The following is a 6,000-nucleotide window of genomic DNA, read 5'->3' on the forward strand; positions in this document are numbered from 1 at the left end:
CTAGAAAGAATAAATTACATGGATAACCATACACATTTAAAGCAAGACTTGTTATATAAGGATTTTCTCTTACACTCATGTCATTGACTCTGGTCCTCATCATACTCATGACACTGACTATGATCAAACCTTTTTTCACAAGTAGATATGATTAGATCAACAAAGTATTATTTTATATAATTCACATTCTTAATATGAGATATAGTAAATAGATTTCAAGAAAGACCACTTTTCTTTATAGACATCTACTGGAAGATATCTATATAGATTAGCCTGGAGGTTTTCTTAATCCAAGTTATTCTAACAAAATGTGAAGAGCTTGAGATCCACTTGTGGATATATAGAAAACATCTAAATGTTATAATCATCATTTTATGTAAAACCACAAGGTGTGTTTTTATGTCAAAATGAATAGAACATGTGTGTTTACTAAGAACTAGTGGGAGCATAGTGAAATTCCTAATCTTGTATGAATGAGTCATACTTAATCATTTGAAATCACATTCTGACTAAGCAAAGTCGTTTTCACCTTGACTCGGAAAGTGTTTCTAAAATGAATGACTTAGGAAAGAGAAGATACATTCTTGGAATGTAAAATCTATGAGGGATAAATAAAAGGAATGTTAAAAGTTTCATGTCCTTATACATATATTGACAATATCTTGAAAGGGATCAAGGCACAAGATTCTTTTGGAGAATTCTTGGCATTTTCATATGGCACCATTTTGAGCTAGCCTCAAAAGTACATTTATCATAGGTTTGAACTAGATTAAATGATTTATATTCTATTTGCTTGGAAAATGAACTCAGCATTTACGCCATATTATGTATAGGACATGGTATTTGATCATGCTGTAAGCATGTCATAGGATACTAACTAAATACATGGTTAAGTCACTGGATGACTAAGAGAGTATTCTAAGATTACTTTAAAAGAACTAACAGAATGTATATGAGACAATCAGTTTAGAACAAATCTTTTTGTAAATATTTACACAAGATGTTAATTTCTAAATAGATATAAATAATTATGAATTATAATTGGATTTTTGACTTCATTATGGAATGAAGAGTAAGTTTTGTTGGAATGAGGTCCAAGCAAAACATAATGACACAATATGATATAAAATAAGAATATACTACTTTATAAGTTGAATTCCAATATAATTGGATGAATGGAATCATTGAAAAACTATATTGATTTTTGACATTTGAGGATCACATAGAAATCTTTGTGACTTTGAGAGTATACTTAATCAAGATAAGAGACTCTATGTCACGAAAGAACACCAATCATAGATATTTAACTATACTTAGAGTAAAGTTAAGTATGAAGATGAAAGTATTCACAGAATTCACACAAATTAAATTTTGACAGATCCATTGATAAAGTCATTCTTTTGAGCTTAGTATGATTGGTCACACTTCAGCTATAAAACTTTATTATTCTAGAAATGGGTTTTTTATTTGGATTTAGTATTTGGATATTGGAACATTATAAAAACAACTATTAGATAATGTTATAATATATTGGGATATAGTAATCACATTAAGACTTGTTGTGTTCTATATTAACATGTTTAATCCATGAATAATGTTATTATTATAAAAGTTCATAGTTGGTTATAATTGTGGGAATAATTATGAAGTAAGACTAATATGAATTGGATTGGTTGACTCTCACTAGATGAAAGTAGGCAAGTGGTTGTAACCAAGTTTCATAGGTACTTGTTAGAGAACTAGTATTGAATTGACCCGTATCAAGATCATCTCATGGATCGCTATCATGAATGATACTTGATTAAAAGGTACTATCTTTGTATCCTTAACACCTGAGATACATAGTGGGACTTAAGTGTAGGGAGTACTATGCTTTGATATTGGTTAAATGTTGTTCCTTAACTAGGTAGTTATAAAAGCCATTTTCAGGTGTGGTGTGAACTATACAAGAGGTTTATGTAGTCGAGACGAGATTTGTTCCTCTTATGTGTTGAGAGTTAGACATCTAAGGCGCCTTAACAAAAGTTGAACAACCAATAATGTCACACCCCCAAACCGGAACGGCGGAAACGTTTGGGGGCGGAGGACGTCATACTCAGTATCATAACCATAGTGAAGAAAGTAAACACAACCATCATAAATATAATTTAAAAGGTTACATCATTGCAAAATACATGTTTCCAAATACATTACATATGATGTCAAAATAATTCAAAAGAAATCTACACCTTAGCGTCCTGTCTTCAAAAGTCTTGTGGTTACCTGTATTACTGATTACCTGAGAATACAAGTTGTTTTTGAAAGAGTATCAACATTAAAGCTGGTGAGTTCATTAACAATTTATGAATGAAAAATGAATGTTGTTCCTTTAAGTTTGTTATGAGTTTGTTTCCAGAAAATCCAATATTTTCAAAAAGGTTTATTGTAGTCTTAACTGAACCAAGACTTAGTATATGTAAGTAAATCATCATACTTATATGTGGTTTTATATGTAAATAAAACTCCTTTTTGTGAAATCCTTAAATTCCCGTGAACAGCGTGTTTGTTAATTTCCCATGTGAGTTGTTATAACCATACTATGACTCGAAGACCTCGTACTTGACGTTCTTCAAGCGTCGGAATGTTATGACACTTGTCACCCCAGACCTGCCGGTCTAGCTGTTGCAAGTAGCTCAGGTGCGGGTTGTCAAACCCAATATAGATCTATATACAACTATCACGCTCTCCTACAAAAGATTCTGGCTATAGCTACAGGACTTTTCTGTAGTACTAAAGAGTACTCCGAAGATGAATGTCTCACAAATTTATTCATTAACATGTTCACGTAGTTTGTAATAAAATACTCGCTTTGTAAATCGATAGTATTACCATTTAAGGTGTCCAAACTATACCTATTATAGTTTTATCAAAATGTTTTATGTTGTAAATGAAACCTTGTTATGCATGACCTTGTATTTCAATAAAATGACATTGAAAATGTTAAATATAAAATCTTACACACCTTTCTCAACATGTTACAAGGTGTGAAAAATACTCTTAAACTTGTTTTAACAGTTTAACTCTTAACTATCACTGTTTTAGATTATTTATAGAAAAATCATCGTAAGCCGAAAACTAAATCCGTAAACTCAGAGAGTTTGGAAAAAGAGTCTAGTATGTTCACAAATTTTCTTATAATTTTTGGTGGTCTCAAACCAATGTGAAAATTTTCAGTTTTACAACCTGGTTTGATTTCGTTGCTGCAGTGATAGGCAGTTTGGTAAAAATCACCAAATATTGTAGAAAAATCGTATGAAGATGTGCAAGTAGTCATTTTAAAGGTATAAACCTGAAATATTTTCATATTGAACAGTTTTGACAAATATTAAGTTTACGTTGGGTAAAACAGTTCGTGAACAGGTCACAACTTTTCTGTTGTAAGCTGTCAAGTTAAGTTTCACATGTGTTTTGGTGTTTTAACTTGTATTCCCACCCTCACCCTTGAAAACTAAAGAAAACTAGAAAATGTAGGGGTATTAACTCACCTTTAGTGATTCTTGAAAGAGTGGAGGGTCAAAGACGAGGAGTATCAAGTCAAGAACACTTGATGAACATGTAAAAGCTTGGATGATCCTAAGAACGATTCTTTGGCGTTAGAATGTGTGTAGATGATTCAAGGATGTTATGAAAACATGGAATAACACTTGAGTTTAGAGGAAATACTTACCAAAAAGTGAAGTAATAGCTCAAGAACACTTCTAAAAGTGGCTGGAAGTTGAGAGAAAATAAGCTTCTTTGTGTGGTAAGAAAGGTGTGAAAGTGTGGGAATGATCAAAGTGAATCAAGAAATCCTCCAGGGATTTTTTTATATAAAGGAGTTGCTGGAGCAAGTTGTGAGTTTGAAGTGATGTGTGCATTGGTTTGTGTGATTTAGATAAGGTGGCAAGTGAGAGGGTGACACATGGAAGGCAAGTGGGCACACTTGACCCACTTGTGGGGTAAATATCCTCTTATTATAAATTAATGATTTTAAATTAATAAACCCTTAGGAGGTGAGAACCGAGAGAAGGGAGGAGGAGGGACCGAAGATAGGTGAAGGAACCGAAGGTGGAGGTTCGGTTCGCAAGGTTCGGTCCGAGGGGTGGCTTTGATTCTGACGAGTTCGCTTCTGATAGCTTCGGTCCTTATGAGAGGTTCGGCCTTGAGAGGTTCCCTCTAAGAGGGTTCGGTTCCTAAGAGGGTTTCGGCCCTAATTAGCCGTTTTTCAATATAACTTCACATTTCAAGTGGTTTTTGGCCAAGTTAAGGGTCGGGATGACCCGGTTGACTATAAAAAGTTGAAAGAGATTTTGAGAGAGATTTGGGAGAGATTTGAGAGAGATTCGAGAGAGATTCACTTTTACCCATTTTCATCGAATAATCTTGCGATGCAAGGTTCGTGGACCCCGTTATACCTCGTTCATGATTATTTTAAGTATCCAAAGGGTCCATAGACGTGTTTTTGATGCGCTTAACTTCCTTCTTAGGGTTTCACAATGATAAAAACATAGATTTACCGAGACACTTGAACTCTCGACATACAAATGTACGTTTACATGGAATAACTTTTAATCATACAAGTATTTTACAAGATTGACCGGTTTGACTTATTGACTTGACTTTGACTTGTTGACTTGACTTTGACTTGTTGACTTTGACTTTGACTTGCATTTGACGGTTGTCACAAATAAGATTGATTTCGATCTGTATCTGATGTTCAACATGATGTCTGTAGCAAAGAGATAACTGAAAAACTTACCTTATACACCAATTGTAGCTTTGAGCTTTTTGGGAATTGGGCGTTGATAGAATGGCACAAACAGTCGTATGGTCTTAGGGTAAGGGAAATGTTGCTAAATGTTCACCACTGTCTATATCAGTTTAATATGAGTCTTACGCAAGTGGGAGATTAAAAGATTTAGTATGCTCAAGAGTCATATTTTTTTTTGACATCAACTATTTTTTTTAACTTAGATAATTATCATCGTATAACAAGTGAGATGGCAAACGGGCAACAAGCTACGCCGCTAAGTCTTTTTGTATAGCAAAGCTCAATCTTTTAAAGACTACATTCATAGAACTAGGGGGTATACCATTGCAATGCATAATCCATTGTAGTCTATTAAGAAGCTCTACCGCATCCGGTGCGAGGATACCAAGCATATCAAACGCAAATGGTATAAATACGTGTTGATTTTCCATGCACGATTTCTCATGTTTGTCGACTTTGCCAGTAGCAGCTTTTAAAGCAGCCAATCCTGCCGTGAAACCCCCCGCCCTCAAGCCCACGAGAGGGGATACCCCTATAAGGTCCACACATGCATGTTTCTCTCCGACCCATCCAAAAATCAAAATGTCAGCCGGTCTACGGGTTGACCTTCCTTCTGTCGGGTTAGTAAAGAAATTCACAGGTGCCTCTTTCTTAGCGGAAACTCCTGCATGCTTAAATATATCGAACAATACATCTCTGACCATATCATGCCTGTATTTGAACCCCGGGAGTTCTTTACAGTGAATTGCATGCTCTCCAAAGGAGTCCCAACATGCCTTGTGACACACCGGACATATCTCGTCAGCTGGGAATATTGGAATCATGAGTCGATATTTGAGGATGGTACGATACTCCACAGGAGTCATATGTTGGCCAATCCCATCTAAAGGGATAGCAAGAAGAAAATCTTGGGCATGTGGTGCACGTAAGCACTGGAAAACCGCTTTCTGAGGGGCCGTCATGTTGAGATGAACTTCCATATCTTGGACAATTTTACGAAAAAGGGAACTCGCCAGCGTACTCTGGGATTTAGGGGGGGCGGTGTCTTTAGTAGTAAAAATGCTAAGGTCATAATCTGGATGCTTGTTACGAAGAGAAGCCAAGGCACCATCATAATCAGAATCCATACCATATATGTCGCTATCCCGTAAGATGTGGTCTTGCAATACCCAAGTTTGGGCCCTTGAGGCAACAAAAGCATATGAAGTAGC

Source organism: Lactuca serriola, chromosome 4 (assembly GCF_051521515.1).
Source record: "Lactuca serriola cultivar US96UC23 chromosome 4, Lser_US96UC23_V15, whole genome shotgun sequence".
Taxonomy (NCBI): domain Eukaryota; kingdom Viridiplantae; phylum Streptophyta; class Magnoliopsida; order Asterales; family Asteraceae; genus Lactuca; species Lactuca serriola.